The following is a 22,073-nucleotide window of genomic DNA, read 5'->3' as shown; positions in this document are numbered from 1 at the left end:
TATCTAAAATATAGATTAGATACACTGCAGTTCAAATCTTTGGAATCACCTGTTACATTTGTATGTTTGTATGTTTTTCGTCTTTCCTTCAATTACTTTTTTAACAGAGATTAAACAGAATAATTCAGACACCAAATGTATTGTTTACATTTTTAATGGTTTTGGCCCGAAAAGAAAAAAAATAAAATTATTTAAACGTCCTTGTAGTCAATTTCCTCACAGTCTTGCTTGACAACCGTTTATCCCGCCCCTCGGATTGAGCCCTGTCAATGGTGAGTTCCCAGACCCAACATCTTGATGTGGGTCTGGCTTGTCAGGCTAGAGAAAAACCCCATTATCCTTCAATTCTGAATATTTTTTCCATTCCAGAAAAGCATAAGTGACCCTCAATTATAATTGAAGGAAAACGGTGCAGATGGGCTCTAACACTTTTTCTTTGGGCCCTCTGCAATCTACTCAATGGATAAATTGAATAGGTTTCAACTGTGATTTGTATGCCAATTTCTTCTATTATTTTTTAACTGTTGCTTAGAGGGTCTGGTTGAACCATTGTACAGCATGTACAAAACAAACCGTTCATACACAATACCATATATTTATATGTATACATCATATAAAAAAAGTAAATACATAAATGGCTGCATATATTGTGCATTACTACTGAGTGACTTACCAAACTCTTCCCCTGCCTCCTCTGCAGTATGTTTAGTAGACCTGCAACATCACCCACTCACCTGTAGAGTTCGACAAAGGTAACAGAATCCTCATAAGACTTTTAATGTCACACAGTCTAAAGGACTTATTGGATGTTGCCATTTATCTACATTATGTGAAGGCTATTTGTACTATTGTTGGGATTTGAGGAAATAAATCAACACAAATGGAGGTAGAAAAATGCAGAATGTCCATCACAAGGCACTACTGTTTACCATGTACCATGTCTCCACGTGTCCTTTTCCTCTTTCGTTATAACAAGTTGACATCTTTTGACATCTTGTGGATTACAGGTTAATTGTTAAACACTTCAATCTGACCACTGTGTTCACATGAGAACACGGATCTGCTTTATTTAGTGTTTCTCCCATGTGCCTCCTGCATAGTTGCCACCCTTTACATAGAGAGCCATCCATCTGAATAATTATTGAAATTTGTCCCACTGTGTTGCATAGCTCCACTACTCATGTCACTCTGTAATCACTGCTGCAACCGGCCATGATTATAGTTGGAGACAATTACAGCGCCGCACTTTTCACTTTCAGCAACATTTCACTGATGCAAGCTGTTAGCAGTGCAGGCACTCGCAGCTGTCAGAACCTCAGCAGGAATCCGGCTGTACACACATTTCACGTTGTCAAAATTATTGCCAAAAAAACTGGAACATTACTTTTTTTTTTCCGGTGAGTGAAAAAGAGCCCAAAGAACCTCTTCTGAAAAAGATTTCCGGCTAAAAGGGTTTGTTGTTGCATCTCCTCACCTACCCGTCCTATCCAAGTCGACGGCAACCAAACGGTGCTTTTGGTTCTGACCTCGCTTAGTGACAGGTGCTGCAATGACTTCCTTAGAACTGCTATTGAAAGCGCTGCGTGGTATGCTGGAGTTCAAACCCACACACGTCCTTGATCCTTAATGAAACTAAAACGGAAGTGATGGTTTTTGGTGTCCACACTGGGACCCCTTCTGTCAATTTGGGTCCCTTGGCTCAATATGTCAAGCCAACCGTTAACAATTTAGGAATAAAAATTGACTCAGATATTAAGATGGACAAACAGATTGGGGCGGTGGTTAAAGCAGGCTTTTTCCAATTACGGCAGTTAGCCAAAATAAAGCCGATTCTTACTAGACAGCACTTTGAGACAGTAATGCACGCCTTTGTGACCACTCGGTTGGATTACTGCAACTCCCTGTATGTAGGCATCAGTGCTGCTTTAGTCGCTCGTCTTCAGATGGTACAAAACGCTGCGGCGCGTCTCTTAACGGGAACACATAAATATGAGCACATCACCCCCGTTTTAGCCTCACTCCACTGGCTCCCCGTGTATTTTAGGATCCAATTTAAAATTAATTTACTTGTATTTAAATCCTTAAATGGTCTTGCCCCATCATACCTGTCCGACTTGCTACACCCCTACATTCCGACCCGCTCACTCAGGTCAGCTGATCAACTGCGCCTGAATGTTCCTAAAACTAAGCGGAAACTTAGAGGGGACCGTGCTTTTGCCGTGGCGGCTCCAAAAATGTGGAATGAGCTACCTCTGCCTATAAGACAGGCTTCTTCACTGTCTACTTTTAAATCTCTTCTTAAAACCTATCTTTTTTCCTTGGCCTTCCCCAGCAGAGGCTGACATTTTTCTGTAATTATTTTGACTGTGATACTGTTTTATGTTTAAATGTAGATGTAAATGTTTTATATTATTTTAAATTTTATCTGTACAGCACTTTGTGCAACGTTGGCTGCTTTTAAAGTGCTTTATAAATAAATTTGATTGATTGATTGATTGATAAGGTTGGCAAATTGCACATGCTTTTTGTGTTTTAAAAAGTCTTCTGCATGTATCCTACTTTTACATTTCCTCTCAACGGAGAAGTTGATGCATATTCCACCCACACGTCACTTGAAGAATGATAAAAAAAAATAGAAGTGCTCTCTTTTTTGTGTACTGGCTAACCCTCCCCTTTACATTCATCTTTGATAAGAGCTCATGTCAATGTCACATGGCAGAGTTTTTGTGTTTGGTTATAGTTTTGTGCATGTTTTGGTTAGCTGTACTTTATCTATTCCTGATTTGTCATGTGTTTTGCATGTCCATTTGTTTGCTGTGTTTTAATTATTGATTCCATTTTTGGTTGCATGATTTGTTTTGTTTGTTTGGGCCTGGCGTGCTTTTATTTTGTAGTGTGGACTTGTGTTGTGTGCCTGACCTTCCTGTGCCTAATTAGTATTAATGTGAGTCACCTGTGGGGGGCCATTTTAAGAGAGAGAGGGACGCATGTTAGGAGGTAGAGAAAATAGACACAATGGGGAGAGGGTGAAGGAGGACAAAAATGTGAAAAATGTGAAAAAGGAAGAAAAGAACCACACACAAGAGGTGCAGCACTAACACAACCCATTGAATGGATGTACCCACTCAAGGAGAGTGTTATAGAGAAAGATGCCAGCCTAAGAAAGAGAACGAGCTGATACGGTTGATAAATGTGTCTCAGTATTTGCGGTCACGCGCAAAGTTGACTAAATCGGAGCAGGCGGAGGGAAGGAAGCTGATGTTTTCATTTTTATTTTTAATAAAAAAAACATTTTAGTTGAAGCTACGGTCATGCCACTTCGAAACTGTGAATGGACAGCTACGTCTATGGAAAAGCAACTCTCAATTTCTGACGGGTCTCCCAACCAAACACAAAGGCCTTGAACACCCACACAGGTGTTTTCAGTTAACTGACTGTGTGGGTGACTTCAGACTGACCTCTTCTTGAGTCTCCTCTTAGCTTTATTGCACCTGTTAGGGCTGGACAAATGGCAGCTTTATCATTGTTATTGGTAGAAAAGATTTGTGACCTAATAAATTCCCATCTAAGCTCCAGGCCCATCTTCAACCTGAACAGAGGCCTCATCAGAATAAGTGAAAGCTGTGTGGGTGTTCAGAGGCTTTTTTAAATGAACCCACCTGGGGGGTTTAATTAGTGAGGTATTGTTTGCTAACAGTGTTGCTAACGATATCAGCTAACGGTGCTTGTTGCAAGCTAGCAGCGATGGATTGAGGACATGAGGACTTTTGTCAACAAAGTGACCTCCACAGTGGGAAATTCATCTTACAGTGGGGAACTTCATCTCGCGTGAAAGAAAGGAGAGAGGACTTCAAAAAATGTGAGTCCGATAACGTCACACCTTATTTCTTTTTGTTTTTCTATTTTCTAGCTTTTTTATTTTTTTACTTTTTTTCTTCTTCCTGATGGCTAACTTTCTCTCTGCAGCTATCTGTGTGTATTTAACTGCTTGCTGTGTGGTTTGTTGATGCTACGGAAGCCCTGTGCTGTTTGCATGGACACTGAAGCTGCTGTCTAAACAAACTGTAGTCCGGAAGAAAGCCCGCCGAGGCTTTTAATCTGGTTGTTAAATCACCTCTGTTGTCTGCATGTGATCATGTGGTTGCTTGTGGCCTCTGCAGAATAGTTAGTTTTTAAGCTGTGCTGGATAATTATTAGCTTTAATAGCTAACCATACTATTTTGTGTGCCAAGCTTATAGATAAGAGTATAAGTCATGTATTTAATACATGCATTAATGAGGTACTTTATGTTGTGAACATGTGAATGTAAACCGTATCAGAGTCATAGGTGTAATTTATATAGCCTACCAATAATTAACGGTCCAGTGCACCCCCCCCCCCCAAAAAAAACCCTATTATAATTTCCTTTACATAAAGACATTTGCACCATAAATTGATGCAGAGAAGGCACACAATGTTGCAGAGAAAACTGCAGAAATGCAGGAAATGAATGCTTAAAATTTTTAATCTTGCTCAAAAGTGGAGATCTCACCCCCCCCACACCCCCATGTTGAAGTCAAAGTTACACCCAAAATACAGTATTTTGTATGCTAAAAAAAGCCCATGTGGAAGTCATGTATCTAGGATATGTCCATTGTCTTATCTTACTCTAAACCACTCCACTGCTAAAATGAGCACTTGAATTTAATTTGAAACAGCTGGCCCCTGTGGTTTTAAAAGGGTGAGAACTGCCGTGCTTTTTAAGTCCTGAAATTCCCATTCAATGCAACTTTCACACCAATTTTGCCATCAGTGGTCACATAATGCTGTCATCATGACATGTTCTACAGTTTTGAGCATTTGCAGGCAAAATGATGCACTGTAGAGGTTCTTCATTGACTATACAGAGGACTATCATCTCTTAAAGCTGAGTGTGATGTTAATGTATCCCTGTTTCTTTGCAACAGCGGTGATTGATTTCCCCTCTGGGATAAATACATTTTATAACAAACTGTAGTAATAAAGTTTGCACCAAGTTACTTTTTGACCCATCTTCTCATATGTATACTGTAAATCATCCGAAGTCTTAAGCACTCCAGAGTGAAATAAATATTGCTATGTGAAATAATTCCCATTATGACAGCACTGTTTCTAATTCGTAATCCACTATCACTGTAGAACAAGATCATAAAGTGTGCTTGTAGATGTCGCTGTGTGTGCATGTGGGCGTTGTAAAGGAGAGAGAGACAGATGTGGTGCATAATGCAACGTTCTCTTGAACTGTGCTCTCTTGCCCACTCCAGCATGTGGGAGGAATGGGAGGAAAGGAACAGATTGATAATGACTCGTAAGGGAATCGCGAGTGCTTCTGCACACCATGCAAGCAGATTTTCCTCAGCTGGAGGAGGTTGGTTTCAGTCAGTGAGACATTTAAAAGGGTTATGGGTATTAAGTGAGAGAATGGTGCTTACAATAAGGACTGGTCGTAAATAAATTTGAAATGGCTATGGGTGTCAAAACGGCTCAGAATTCACTTGGCTTAAGAGGCGACTTAAATCTAATTTCCGCTATCACGGCGCCTCTGTTGGTTTAAGTTTATCCTCTCTGCACTGTAAACAAACAGGATTTTCTTGGTATTCCTCTCACTGATCCACTGGATTTCATAACCTAAATAATTCAGCCATTTACAAACCAATAAATCTTTTATTTACCCTTTTTTAAATCTTTTATTGAAAGAAGTGAAATATGTGTATTTGGTGAAACGTCACTCTTTCCTCATGCAACTAATGCTACAAACTGGTCTTGCCTTATTTTCAGACATGAAAAATGTTACAGAAGGCACTGGAGTCCTGCATTTTGTATTAGTATTCAATTCATGCAACAAGGACAACCTGTAATTGAAGTATATTTTTCAATAGATTGTACCTTTTGCTGTCACTTTGTATTTATTGTGTTTTGGAAAAAATAAATGTGGACGCTGATGCCACCAACACAAATGTCCCACAACAAGTTTCGCTGTTTTCATAAACCAACATTTCAGGATTTAAAAATAACTCAAAATAAAAAAGCGTGCAGCTGATTCAAGGTGTTATTTTATGTCCGATATTGGTTGTTTTCCTGTCTGATTTGACAGCAGTAGCTCATTGAAAGTAGTCATGGAGTGGAAGAACCGAATACCTGGCTCGTGGTGTGGTGCAGGTGTGTGTGCAGGTGGCGGTGTGTGTGGTGGTGGCGGTGGTGGTGGTGAACATGGTATGATATGACCATTATTATTATTATTAGTTTGAATTGGTTACGCTGCATACGTGCGCATTATTGCATTACGGTGGTACATGCGCGTATTATTGCAAGTAAGTATATTAGCGTTAGTCACATTAGTGCTCCACATACGCCATGGGCGATACGCATTATCATTATTACGTGGCAGCAGCATATACGCACATTATTACCCCGCATTCACATTACGTGCGCAACACGCCATTATTCATTAGTAGCATTATACTGCACACATTATACGCGCATTACTGCGTTATTACGCGTATTATTGCAAATATTACGCGGCATTATTACGCATTATTACGCGCAGCATTACGCAGACCACTATTCATTAGCGGATATACGTACGCGATAGCCGACATTACGCGTTTACGTACGCGGTATACGTATACATTATTACGGCATTATACGTATGCATTACGCATTATATGCCGCAGCTACGCATTCATTATTATTATTACGTAACTACATATTACGCACATTAGTGATTATTACGTATTATTATAGCAGCACATACGCTTATTATTGCCGTATTAGCGACATTATTATTAGCACCGCATTATACGTCGCATTACGTAGCGTATTATAGTACGCGATATATTACGTAGCATTACGTATATACGCGCGTATTATTACGCATTATTACGCGTACGTGCATATACGCAAGTATTGCATTTACCATTATACGCGTACGCATTACGCGCGTACGCATTACGCTGCGTGCGCGGGCATTAATACGCATATTACGTGTGTGCGCGTGCGCATAAACACGCATTACTATGTGGGCGCGCAGCATTACAGCATTATTACGCTTAGTGCGTGTCATTATTACGTGCGTGCAGGCATTATTACGTGTGTGCGCATATTATTACGGCAGCACATACGGCATTATTATGCGGCGCTATTATTATACGCGAAACGTCAAATGCTGCATTTTGCGCATATATATTGCACATACGTATACCGCTCAACACTATACTATTACTATTAACGCGGCATACGTACGATTCATGCGCGCAATTATACGGCGTACTACATATTACACATACTACTATATTATTATTACGTGGCATATACTATTACTATTATTACGTAAGCAGCATTATAATTACGGCATATACATATTATTATTATTATTACATTATTATTACGCATGCAAGCTGCGACATACGTACGTCGTACGTGCATTATTAGTACATACGTAGCTGCGCATTACGCATGTACGTTTACGTATGCATCATTGGCTAGTACGCATGCATGGCATATTAGTAGCACGTGCGGCATTAACGTCGTGTGCACGTTGGTTCGCCTCGTGTGAATAAGATAGCATATTACATTAGTACGTACAAACGTACGTACGCGCATTACATTACGCACGTACGCGCCATGCGGTACAGTTACGCGCACATTATTATATTACTGCGTATGCGCACACCTCATACGCAGCGTTGCAGACATTACGAAAAAAAATATGCAGCAAAAATATGTGTAAGACATATATGTGCGTATATATTAATATACGTGTGCGTGTATGTATGTACGCTACGTTACTGTATGTGTATATATGTACATATGTCGTGTATATATGTATGTGTGTTATTTACATGTATTAGTATGTATGTGACATTACATATATATATATATATATATATATATATATATATATATATATGTATATATATGTATATGTGTGTGTGTGAGAGAGATAGATAGACAGACAGACAGACAGACAGACAGACATTAAAATGATATAAAAAATCATAGTCTGGTACACGGAGCCCAGATGCTTCAGTGTGATTGAATTGAATAGTTAAGTAATTGTCTTCTCATGCAGCTTCCCTGTTTAATATATGTAATGTATTTAATTTAATCCTGCCAGCATCTCCAGTATCTGTAAACGAAAACAGTTTAGTGGAAATTGTAATAGTGCATGGTTCTATCATGCCTGTTCAAAATGTATTTATTTTTTTATTTTTTATCTCTATGTGCTCTCCTTTCTGTCTGCATTGCTATACTTTTTAAATACTGTTGTATTTGTTACTGGGACCGAGGCTTAGTAGCGTAAAGTAGACCATTAGGCCTACATAGTCTATGTCCATGACGTTACACTTTCGGGATTGCTCTCGTTCTGCCAGAAATTCCCCTGGATATCACTCTTTTCGGATGTCCTGTTACCTTACGCTTTCTTTGTGTTGTAATTTTAAACTCTGGCCGATTTGAGGACTATGGTTAACTGCTCCTCAGATCTCTGCAGGGTAAATCCAGACAGCTAGCTAGACTATCTGTCCAATCGGAGTTTTCTGTTGCATGACTAAAACAACTGTTGAACATGCGTGTTCCACCAAAACAAGTTCCTTCTTGAGGCTATTTTTGCAGAGGCACCGTGGCTCGTCGGCGCTTAGTAACGCCCAAGACTATTGTGATTGTAAATGCCAATAAACCAGAGCACGTTTTTCTCCCATCCCGGACCGCTGTATGGACTAGCCAGACTCCACCGCAGCGCTTTAGAGGAAGGTCTGGCAATGTGGGACTAAGGACTTCATAACATAACGCACAAAATGTGCAGTTGCTTTTTTGCTACAGCAAGCACACTTCAGCAACTGCACATACTATAATTACCCCAACCAATCTGAAGTCCAATCTGAACCGGGAGAGGGCGTTTTTACCCAAAAAACATCTTCTATGTCGCTAACATATTATTGATATAATTCTCTATATACAGTGACCATGAATGTGTTAACACCCTATAAAAAAACTTTTGTGGTGGAATGCCCAATTTAAAGATTGACTAAGAGAACAAATTACATGTTTGTTTGTACTTTTTTGTTTGGAAGTCCTTGTCTTAGAAATACATTTAGCATTTATTTAGAAGACAATATAATGCTGACACACTATAACAGGTTGCATCAAATTAGCATAAATTTACAGTTTAGAGAAGGGGGTAAAAGTATCTATAAAAGTATCATATTTCTTGTGTTTTGGAACTAAAATCAACTTGGAATGGGCAGGAAGATGGACATAAAGGTAAGTTTTTGGAAAGATAGACCTCTAAAGAAGTTCTTCAGAGAATGATGGATTTAAAGGCCCAGTGTGTAATGTGTTTAGTTGTTATCAAAATCTGTGTTGCCCGTTCACAAACTTGTCCTTTTTTCATGAATATTTACCTCCACCATCAATTCCAACTATTCCTTTTGGCTTGAAATTTTACATTTGCATGAACTGGGGTAGACGCTCCATATTCATGCGCCATCTTGAAATACTTTGGCCGGTAAGGGACATACAGGATATTCTGCTCCGCCTTTCAAGTTTTCGTTGTCACATGATAAACTCACAGGTGCTGCTAATGCTGCTAATGGGTATCGTAGCTTCCTGGCAAGTTTGAAGAAGGAAACGTGGAGGACCACACGTATTCAAAATCCAAATTTCAGGAACAGGAGTCTTCTTCTTCACCCAGAAAAAAGATATTGAAAAGAGCAAGAGACCGGCTTTTTGAAGCGTGAAGGCTACCGTAGGTGTGATACGCATTTTGAACTGCGTGGTGCGAGAGAGTTGATTGCGATACATGATCTCAACGCTAGATGGGAGAAATTCCTCAGACCTTTTTAAGAAGCAGACTCCTTGGAGAGAGAGAGAGAGATGTGGGTGGGGAAAGCGCTGTCTTTGGGAGACAGACCAACGTTTTCTGCTATAAGAGATAGTAAAGCGAAGGAGAGAGGCCATTGTTGCAATAGAAGGGACGCAAAGTATGTTGTGAAGCTGGTGAGTGGATGTGGCCGTCTGCACAGAGTTAGCAGAAGGAGTCCTCCTGCTAACCCCTGTATAAATTGACACTGTCCTTTGTGTGGGAGTGAAGCATTGTGGGAGTGTCGACGACTTGGGACTCCAATCACGTTCTCGGAGCCACTACAGAACACACACACACACACACACACGCACACGCACACACACACACAGCTTAGTCTGGACTTGTGTTGGATGTTGGATTGGCACTGCCATTGTGTGGCACTGAAATGATCTGGGACTGCAGACTTGGAACGCAGCTCACACATGCAAAGTGCACACAAATCCGGAGCAGCAGAGATGATGGCATGTGTGTATACAGCTGCCAGAAAGCAAATGGACAGCATTAGAATAGAAGAATTAAGAGGCAGCGGCTGAGGCATTAGGATCCATTACAGTAGACTCCCAGAACATGTCGTCCAAGACCTTATACCCTTGGCCTCTGTTAGTTCTCTTATTTTGTTTTTGCATAGGCGGATACAGTAGTTTATGGTTTATCATAATTACATTACATGTGATGTTTCTTTATGTTGGGAAGCTATGTGGCGGGTTTGCTGTACTGTCAGAGCATCACTGAGCTAGAACATTACTGAAAGGATTAAAGGAAAACTAAGCATAACCCTTCAGTCTAGGAAATGGTATTAAGGTATTAATATATGCCATGCATTTCTGGGCCTGTGGATTATTTTATTGTTACGAATAACTTGTCCCCAAAAAGATAAAATATGTCCAGACATTACCAGCCCAGCGGTGGAGTCAATGTACTGCGGAGTTTACAATCTGTGACTGAAGAAATGGGGAAAAATAAAATAAACTGTTCTTTAAAGTACAAACTACAAAGACCAAAATGCAATGGATCCAGAAGACGTTATGGGGGATATCAAGGATTTGCTGCTCCTTTTTATTTTTATGTTTTTAAAGGTGCTAGTCAAATTGGCTTTTCCATTATTTACTAAAGGACTACAGCAAGGATTTGTGCCGCTGAACAGACTGGTCTCACTGAATTCCGTAAAATGGGCACGGACTGGTAACAGTTAATTCTGTGGTGGTGGTACGGAATGTGTGAAAATTCAGTGTGGCCACCACGGAAAACAATGGCAATGTAAAGTCAATGAGAAGATGACGTAGCACGGTAGTGAGCAGTATGTAAGGCCGGAATTCCGCATCAGGAGATTGGTTGGGGTGGTGGATGGGTAAAACACAGGACTTTCACCCAGGACACTGGAGTTCATGTCCCGTGTGTGGCGCTTGTCAGTTGTGTTTTTTTTTTTTTTATAAGGATGTCCCGCGTGTGTCACATAACCGTAAGCCCATCCACGACCTTTTCCTGAACCCAACCGCTCCGTTCTTCTTGCGTGTCACGTAAGCCCGTGTTTCTTTTTCGGCAATCCGTGTTCATTTCACGGAATTCTTCCGTGAGCCCATCACGGAATTTGACGATCCGTTGGCGATCCGTGTTCATTTAACGGAATTCTTCCGTGGCATTTTAACGGATTTTGTTGCAATCCCGTGAAACTGCCACGGATTTAGAGTTAATGGCCCGTGTTCATTTTACGGAATTCTGTGAGATCAGGTTGCGCTGAAAGGCTTGGCACAGCTCAAAAGTATGCTTTTCGTCTCATGCAATATGTGTTTTTAAGGCCTTTATGTTCAGAGGAACAAAATATGGGAGGACAGATTCTTCATACAAATACCGCTGCACCGGAGTTATCACTGGTGACTGACGAATTTGTCGTCATTCATGCTGTATTGCACAAGAGTTTCTTAAACCGTTGAGTTAAGTTCACAATGTCTTGTACCAGCTTCCTTCCTTTCCTCGTATCCTTTTCATCCTTGCCCTTCAGTCAGCGCTGAGATAATCCCCATCACTTGATACATGGCCGAGCTCATGACCATTCTCATATCTAGGCAATTTGAGTATGTGGACCCAGAGATGCTTCATCCTACGTAGGATCTTGGCCTGTTTTTCTCTCAAAAAGACATGTTTTGATGGAAGCCCCTATCTCTAATAAACGTATTTAGCCAACAGAAGTTCACCTCCGTTTCTCTCTCTCTCTCTCTCTCTTCGGGGACTGAAAAAAGGCCTTATGGGAAATGTATGAAATCACAACCTGCAATTACAAGTAGATGAGGCAGGTTGAAGGAAAATGGGCGCAGCACAAACTGTATTACAGCGCCTCATCATGAAACCCCTCCAGGGGCCCACTGATGATGGATTCTGTGTATTACAGTGTGGGAGCGCAGGGGTTGACTTTTCCTTTTAAGGGTCAGTGTGTTGGAATGCTTTCTTATTCAATCAAATGTACTGTGTTTTGGACAATATTGCATGCTGGAGCTGCCGTTATTATGCTGGGTAACTTCTATAATTTCACATTCATCTTGATTCCTTGGTATAATTTCTGAAACAAGGGATGTTGGTAGCCTCTGTGTAGCGTAACTGATGGGTTTGTGGCTCTCTAAATCATAAGTGTTTATTTTGAAGAGCATCAGTAAGCATTGTGGTTTGCATCCGCTTTCAATTGGCCGTTACAGTAGGTAAGGGATAAATATTAGTCATTGATCTACACTGTAGGCTAATTTAATCTTATCAGGCTTAAACATCATAAAATGTGAGCATCAGAATTCTTGCTGTTTGCGTTGCTAGGCAACATCTAGTTGAATAGGAAGGGGTCCACCAGGAGTCTGTTCAAAAGTGTTCTACCAAAAAAATCACTACGTCCTCTACTATCTTGTGAAATGTAACAGTGTTACAGAGCCAGCTAATTGATCAGTCAGTAGTTGAACTAATTGCATCCCATGAACTGTTATTTACATTAAGTATTTAAATTATTACATTAATGGAAAAACTGCTTGAATCAGATCATTAAGAAATACCAGAACTAGAACCTATTTATGTATTAAATATTTTGATCTATTACATTTATAGCTAATACAATTCTATGTTTAGCATGGCAGATGGTAGCTATAGGCTATATTGGTGGCAATAATAAATTAAGAATTCAAGTGGGCTTTGTTTCAAAATTGGCAAAATTACAAATATTTGGCCTTTTTAAGTTATTCTTTTAAGCAATCAAAATAAAGGATTCAGAATGAGGGCTCAATAATTCGTAGAGGAGCAGTCGCAATTAACATTTTTGAATAAAATGGATTAAGAGTGTATTGACCCTCAACCCAGCTGCACACGCAGTGCAGACGTTGTCAGAAACTCTACTGCATTATAAAACATGAATCTGCACCTTGTAATTTTTTATTTTACGTGTGTGTGTATATAATGACATTGTCTTTTGAAAATGTTGCTGTAAAGGTATGTAACTCAGACAATGCTGTATTGTATGAGAACATCTTGCTCTAGAATCACACCTAAGAGCATCTGAATTTGAACATTTCAGCTCAAAGTTAATTCTACTACGAAAGGCTAAGAAAACACTCCAGTGACAGAAAAACATCTGCGTTAACAATTGACAGCTTTAGACCACATAATGTGTCTGTGGCTCTGTGCCAACTACAGATCTCAGACTCAACATGAGACTGGTGTTGCTAGAACAAGCATGCTTAATCCTGTTTTATACCACTTTTTGGTCAACAAATCTGATCTCACAAGAGAGTAGAATACATTTCAAAGAAACATCAAAGAAAGTAAGGTATATAAAGGTGAGCCAGAAGAAATTCAAAAATTGAAGAAAAAATACTTTTAAATTCTCAAAGAATCTTACACATTGCAACCAGTTCAACATGGACCTTTTTTGAAAGGAAAAAAAAAAGAAACGTAATTGTTTTTGATGGAAGTGATTTCACTGCACACTTGCTGGCCGTCTGTTTACTCTCAGCTTTATACATCCAAAACCAGTTCCCACTTAACTATTTTTATGGCTAAAGCAAATTGTGTCATGGTCGCTGTTATAACCCAGAAAGCACCTCAACCAAAAAAATAAGTATTGTTAAATTAATCAAACTTATTATAGTGGTCACACACATGAATCATTTAATACGCAGGCAAAGCTGACATCAATAAAATCTAACGGCCTTAATGAGTGAGGGGGAAAAAAAATTAGATATGAGCAGATGTTCAAAACGAAAACCTCATCAACAATGGTTATGTAAAAATGTCATTTTAGGGGTAAGACACTGGGTGGTGCTGTTGAACTGATGAAAGAGTGGTGGAAGTGAGTGAGATTTAGCCGAGCGTACGTGTGAAATGCAGAGGGAGATGGAGGAGAGATAAAGTAAGAGGGGTTGGGAGAAGGCTGAGAGAGAGATACAGAGGTAAAGTGAAGGAGCTAAAGAAGTAAAGAGAGCTGGGTGGAGGGGGATGGAGAAGGCAGATGCAGAAAGACTTTTTCTTTAGTTTGAGAAAGTGTTAGTGAGAGAGGGGTTAAAGATAGGAAAAAGGCGCAGAGAGTGGAGGGCAAATGTGAAATAAACATCAGTCTTCCTGCTGTGTTAATTACATCCATTATTACCCCGCTAGTTTCTGGGTCAGATGAATTTTTATACACAACAAGAACCCTTTTAGAGAAGAGATTATAGAAAATTACAACAAATATCATAGCCCCCATTCAGGAGGGCCAGGCCTTGTTTATGGGTTATTGTGAAAAGCAATATACCGCTCTGCGAAAAACGTGTTTACCACTTGAGTTCTCCCCAAGGGCCACGCCACGGAGGGAGACACACAGCGAGCATTACATTTGTTTTGGTTTCCTAGCTCTCCACCCTTTGACTATTTGTCTCCTATTCCCCCTCTCTTTCTCTAATGCTACATACAGCGTCCTTGGAGGCAAATTAAATTCTACTCTGTGCACTATGAAGGCGCCATGGATTGCATTTACTTACACCATAGGAGAATGATATCCCTACTTTCAAGCAGTTGATTGTTAAGCCTGTCACTGTGCGTAGGCACATCTGCAAGTTACGCAGTGCAAGTACCGGAGCGTGTGCATGTGTGTGTCTACGTGCAAATCCCCCCAGCGCGGCAGAGTCAATCTGTGTGTTCTGCCTTTTCAATGAGCGGATATCTGAACGCTAACAGCTTGTCAGCCGCACGTACGGTTTTGCAGACAGAACAGACCACCGAGAGATGTTCTGCCAGGTGACAACAACCTCTGGGAGAATGATGTAACGTGGAAAGGAGGAGGGGTGGGGGGGACAGATGGGGAGCCCACACGTGCAGACAAACGCAAACACACAGAAACTCACAACTAGACGCAGCCTGATAGAAGTCGCAGCACAGTGGGGGCAGATTGTGTAACCGATCAGCTTGCTGTCAAATTGGTGAGACTTGCTTCGAGGCTGTTTCTTAAAGCCAGACAGGAATGATGCAGCAAATCTGTAATGACTGCAACACACACTCACAAGCATGAATCATTTATTTCTGGCCGCATAAATCAAGCAGCGCGGCGAGATAAACAGTACGGACGCTTTTGTGAGATCTGTCAGTTACATGGCGCTACAAATAAAAACACAAAATCACGGATCACCGAGGCAGCCATGAGTCTGCCAGCAATCGCTGACACAAGCCCGTTCTGTTAACAGAGCGGCTCTCCGCTGTGATACGCTCATCATCTGAAGGCTGCTCATCCGGCCTCCACGGAAGAATATTAAAATATGCAGTTGGCACCTGGAAAATGTTCTGCGTAGGATGGAAATGGAAATTAATTGAAGCAGTAGAAGGTCCTTTTTTAACCTTAAAACTCCAAGTGTTGTAATTTCAGGCATCTCTTGGTTTAAATAGGAATATGTATACAAAATACACCTCACTGAAACAAATCCAAAACGCCATTCAACCTGCTACTTTCTTTACTCATTATCACTCATTCACTCCATCCCTTAACAGTCATACATCTACTGTAACTCGAGGAACCGGTGTGTCTTCCAAATGATTTTTATTTTTTTTAAATGGCGATCTGTGTGCAGCTGGCGGGGCTTCGTGTCTTCACGGCTCTCAGTCAAGCATGTCTTCGCAGTGATCTACCGGGGTCGTGCCAAAAGTCGTCATCCGCCAAAAAAGTGATTGCTGTCTACCCTACATGCAAGTGATGACATTAATCGTACACAAAAACATATGGTAGATCAACGGCCAGGCTCTTGGGCTCTCCGATACGTTGTTTTGTTGCCGGCAGTTGGGCACATTTTTCAGTCTGCGCCGTAGCAGCATTCCCAGAAGGCTGAGCCAGGCTTCCTGTTCCCCCGCCCGAGCCACATCGCCTAATACTACCTCGATGTGTGACTGCTCAACTGATTGAGCCACGCTGCAACAGGTGTTCCTCGATTTATAGATAGATTGGCCCTTTTACTTATGCCATATGGTGAATGCACTTGTTCCCACACAGTACAAGTTCTGCTTTTAAATCTTTACTTGAGAGTAAAAAACAGAGGCATTATCAGCACAGTGCACTTCAGGGTGGGAATTTCAACTCTGAGTTGATAGTTTAAACCATAATAATGCATCATATTGTAATTGTGATATTTTGTGAGTAGAATCTGAATCTGTGTCAGGTAAATGTAGTAGTACAATGTTTTCCTAATTAAGTAGAAGTACACAGTAAGTCAGTAGTATACAGTTGAGTTGCATATTAAGTGCTTTGGCGTCCTGTAAGTTAGTTCAGGGTACAATATTTCTGGAGAAAGCTCCAAGCAACAAAACAGGAGGCCAAGCAATCAGCCTGTTCCAAAAACATGTTTTTGCACTAGTAATGTAAGTGTAGGATGCATAATACTTGGCACATTGTAAACGTATAATTAAATGTGAAACTATGGTCATACGTATATTATATATAAAGTGTGAAGGCTTTGGCAGCTAATGGCCTGCTGTTATGTAAATTATATTTTAACTTTTGGAATATTACTTAATAAAAGGGAAAGTAGAGGTGTGAACTGTCAGAATGCTGAATCGTTATTAGCAGTTTTAATTTTGGGGATACATCTAAAGAATCAGTGTTTTCATTGAAAACCTCTATAAAAAAGTAGGTTTATAATAATTGTATTCTATGGCGATATTCAGTTTAAAAAAACAACAACATACAGGCCACATGCCAAGTAAAGTATTTCTATAGCTAACTTCCCAGAGTAAAGCCATCTTAAAATAAAGATCTGGATCTGAAAACTGCATTGCTCATCAGGTTGAACTAATTTTTCAACAAAATATCAACTCAAAATGTGCTCGAGAACCATTACATGTGAACAACGTGCTGCGCGGCTTTCTAGTTAGCAGTCAAACGGTTACTGTACAACACAGCGTGCAATGTGTCAGGATGTTTTCTGTCACGCAGAGGCAGAAGTGTGTCCTCTTTAGCCTCCTCAGCCTCCTCCTCCTCCATCTAGAGAGGCATTAAGGGTCCAGCTGAAGGCCGCCGATGTAGAACTCCAACATGGAGACTTGTTCCACCTCTGTGCTAATCATTGTGCTGTTGAGTATTTGCAGCTTTCCACAAAGTCCACAATGGGCTCTTTGGTCCTGCTGATGAGAACAAAGTTGTTATCGTACTTTAGATCCACTCCACAAGGCACTTACCTTAACTTAGCCTACAGTAAATGTTAAACAGTGGCGACGTTGTTTGGAAAACGCTGCACTTCTTAGGTTAGGTCAAGACTGGTTAATTAAAACACGGCATATATTATATCACACCAGGATGTCAGTTTACATACATTTGAAGTTTTAAGTTCTGCATTATGTACATAAACTCCCCTAAATCACAACATTCCATCAATCAAACTCAATAAAAAAAATGTAAAAAAAATTAATGGAAGCCGTTCCTTTGTATACACTGGTCATGTTAATATTTGTGGTTTTAGCCTCTTTTAGTTAAACCTATTGGAAAAGATATAGTTACTGAAAAGTACAGTATGAAACCGTGGTTGCATAATTCAACATGTTTGTGTGTGAAAGCAGTGATGCAAACGGATTTGAAAAAGTCAACACCACCATACTAAAGTTTGCCCATTTTCTGTGTACTGCCGTACATGCAGGTAAATGGCGCCGATAAATCTCCACCGACTGACTCGCTTCCCAAGAGTTGAAAATCGGCAACTTTCCCTCCTTTAGTGTTTAGCTTAGTGCAGTGCCATTGCAACTGGCTTGGCTGCATCATCCTCCCCAGCTTCACCTTCTCGTCAAACATCGTCACATCCGGTTTAAAAAAAACAAAAAAACAAGACGGCGACGGACATAATGCCAAATTCGAGGCTTCAAAACCCATTCTGATACAATATTTTCCATTACCTGAACCTGCTTAACGGCCGATACCAACTACCGATCTGATAGCAGTGCGTTTATAGAAATTTTCTTTTATTATTTTCTTAACAATTGTACACTACTGTGTCCCTGTATGGATGTGATATGATTGCCATCATTGTTGAACTTTCTTTTTTTTTTTTTACTAGTTTGACAGTACGGGGGGGGAAGGTAACCTACTACTTAGAGCAGATTACTTTCTGGACTAAATAGTCTAGCATACTCGTTGATACGAGCACTTTAGGCGGTATCGGAGGCTTTTCCACTACTTGTTTTGGAACAACTCTATTCAAAACGGCAGTACACCAGTGGGTGATGTTACTGATGCTATGTACACTATTTTTACAGTCTAAGATCAAAACGCCCAATTAAATTCACAGCAAATAATGTTTGGCTGAGGGTGGGTGATTTGATGGTTGCCTAGCAAGAATAAGACACAACTGGCCATAAACAAAAAAGGCAGTGCAACCTGCATAATTACAGGTTTTTATATGATGTAATCGACTCTCGGGGCCTTTTTATTGACAGTTTTGAACCTGAATAGCATCATATCTGTCCTTGCAAAGCTTCGTTCTTATTTGCCTTGAGTTTGCTAACACTGAACCACTCATGTGGGTTGGATGAATCCGTTTGAGGCCAAGCACTTGTTTTCGGTCAGCTGCTTCTCGATCTGCTTGTTCCATGGCGTGCTGCACACTAAGTTGCCAGTAGCCTGGTGTGTATAGGGACCCCCTGCACACTTTTCATTTGCGCTGATGCATCACGGCTGCTTGACTGGGCCACAGGGCAGGATAGGGACTGACCGGGGCTTAGCTGGCTCAACATTGACTGTACACAAAAAGTAGCATATTTTACCATTCATTCAATATTGCCCCAGCATTTTATTCTTGGCAGGATGAAAAAGCCTTTGCAACACAGTCTTGCATTCAAATTCAGGATAATGACATCCTTTTAGATAAGCTGGCACCTCACTGACTTGATGGTTTCGGGGGAAACTCTTCATTTGAAAATGGGATAAATCATAATAGAGTAATTAAATGAATAATGTAATGTGCCAAGGAAATAACATGTTCTTGCAGTCTTAAGGTACAAGTACCCTGTCGCTTTCAAAAATGATGTTCATATACAACTAATTTGAAACAGCAAATTGATATTTTTGACATGTAATGCTGCCCAGATTTACATTTTCTATCAACATAATAAGCAACATACTGTATTTGTGAACACATCCGCTCCCAGCAACTCAACCACCATCTTTCGCTAACCTTAATTAAGTGTTTTTATTAGCCTAACATCCTGTTCAAACATGGACACTGACACAAAGTAGCAGGCTCTGTTGCCCTTCACCAGCCTGAAGCTTTTGGGCATGTTTATCTTTTAGCACATAGTTTACATACTCCGCCTCGTCATTTCCTCTAAATTACATGTTAGTTTATTTTCTGACCAACAAATTTAATCGGCAAGTGTTTTAATAAATTGTAGTTTAAGCCAGGTTTTTTTTTTCGAGCAAATATGCCAAACACTTGCTGGTTCCGGCTTCTCCAATGTGAGGGTTTGCTACTGGGCCAGACACTATTTAACAACAGGAAACCCAAATTAGAGGATAAATACACTCCATACACTGGAAGAGAACCATTTAGCTTTTCCTAGCGTTCAACGCTAGGGGAACATTACGGTAACGTTGAACGGTAGGGGAACTTTACGGGAACATTCTATAAAGGGTGCAATGTTACGGGAACATTCTCTAAAGGGTGCAACGTTACGGGAATGTTCAATGGTAAGGGAACGTTACGGTAACGTTCAACGGTAGAGATTTCATCCGATAAACTTCAAATTCGTTTTGTGCCATCTTAAGACGTTAAAGATGAAAAGTTATAAAAGATTTCACAGAATCAACAAGGGTCCAGGCCCGAGGACATATACAGGCCAATATTGACTTTTGGTCATAGTGACCCCCTTCTGGCACCAGGAAATCAGCCTTATATGACAAACATCATCCAATTTAAATGAAACTTAGAATGTGTGGTCTAAATGTGATACTGAGCCGCCCCCTATACTTTAACCACGCCCACTTACTCAGGCCACGCCCCCTTTCATGACCTAACCGTTTAAAGTGATGGTTCGGAGTAATTCACCCTAGGGTCCTTTGCACCATGACCTCGAGCCAAACACCCCCCCAGAAGCTTTTTTCACCTGGGTCTAACATTGGGAGAGGTAGCTAGAGTAGCGTTATCAGCTGAATAGCTTAGCGCAGGGGCTAATGGACCCACGTTTGTATCTCGTAAGTTACACTAATAATGCCCGAAATGATACCAAACGTCTACAAGTAGTACAAATAGGTTATGCTCTCATAAAACGATGGATTGGAAAGTTTGTAAGTACACCAGAAGTTTATGTAAATAACACTTGCCTGCTGGCTTCTGCTCTCTGCTGTTGTTGTTGCTGCTGTAAGACGAGTGCTTAGGGCCGTCTACAAATTACAACACTGAAAAGAGATGCAACAAAAACATTTTTTTAAAGTAAGTGCTGTAGTATAACTAGCAGGAGACAAGTTATAATTGAGGTAAGTTTGGAGACATTACCTTATTTAATCATTAAATTAATAAATATTTTTGTTGTATCTCTTTTCGGTGTAGTAATTTGTAGACGGCCCTAAGCACTCGTCTAACTGCAGGTAGCAGCAGCAGCAACAGAGAGCAGAAGAGAGCAGGCAAGTGTTCATAAACTAATGTTGTACTTACAAACTTTCCAATCCATCGTTTTATGAGAGCATAACCTATTTGTACTACTTGTAGACGTTTGGTATCATTTCGGGCATTATTAGTGGGCAGTGTTGGGGAGTAACGGAATACATGTAACGGCGTTACGTATTCAGAATACAAATTATGAGTAACTGTATTCCGTTACAGTTACAATTTAAATCGTTGGTATTTAGAATACAGTTACATTGTTAAAATTAATGGATTACATGACGATACTTCTCTTTTTCACGAGTTTATTCACTCTGACTAAATTAAGGCAACTCTATGCATTTTCCAGAAGCCCCGATATGAAATCGAAAAAAAGGCTATTTGGGGATCAGTCACAATGGAGTCGGAACCGGCACGACAGAGCCAGGGCAGGAATAAGTTTCTATCTTGGAAATTCAAACAGCATTTCACATTAAAGAACGAACAGGGAGAATGAAATATAACTGTGCAGTGCAACCTCTGCTTGCCAGCAACCAACCTCCTTTCAGCGTCCAAATTACTCCACCTCCAACCTGAAGAAGCATCTTAAAGTAAGCTTTTATTAATTAGCCAAGGGTAGTCGTCTGCTGTAGTTTTACTGGTCACCTTGCTATTTCATTCTCCTACGTGCTGATTTACTAGCTCCAGAGCCGTTTAAAGACTAGCCCCGTTTGACATGCTAGCTAACGTTAGCTAAAATTAGCTCGTGGTAGCAAGACTGCGGTTAGATTTTTGTAGTATGCAGTTCGGGACTACCAATACAATAATCTATCTGCTTGTTCAGGTACACATTCAGCTAGTTGGAATAAAAAGAACACACCATTATAGGCCTGTTTAGTAAGCTGGATGTGATAGCTGCATTCCTACACTTATAAAACGCAATTCAATGTGGAAGTAATCCTGAAGTAATCCAAGTATTCAGAATACGTTACTCAGATTGAGTAACGTAACGGAATATGTTACAAATTACATTTGTGGGCATGTATTCTGTATTCTGTAACGAAATACGTTTTGAAAGTATCCTTCCCAACACTGTTAGTGGGGTAACTTACAAGATACAAACGTGGGTCCATTAGCCCCT

At 40.4% G+C, this 22,073-nt stretch overlaps 1 long non-coding RNA gene across 1 annotated transcript in view; it reads left to right on the top strand.

The window, feature by feature from the left end:
- The first annotated feature begins 3,056 nt into the window (after positions 1-3,056).
- Positions 3,057-22,073, top strand: part of LOC120554339 — a 284,663-nt gene continuing 265,646 nt past the window's right edge. The window contains exon 1 of the long non-coding RNA XR_005638372.1: positions 3,057-3,859. This is a non-coding gene — a long non-coding RNA (uncharacterized LOC120554339). The remainder of the gene's footprint in view (positions 3,860-22,073) is intronic.

Source organism: Perca fluviatilis, chromosome 24 (genome assembly GCF_010015445.1).
Source record: "Perca fluviatilis chromosome 24, GENO_Pfluv_1.0, whole genome shotgun sequence".
NCBI classification, from domain to species: Eukaryota; Metazoa; Chordata; class Actinopteri; order Perciformes; family Percidae; genus Perca; species Perca fluviatilis.
Note: the sequence above shows the minus strand (reverse complement) of the source record. Positions and strands in the feature narration are given on the sequence as shown.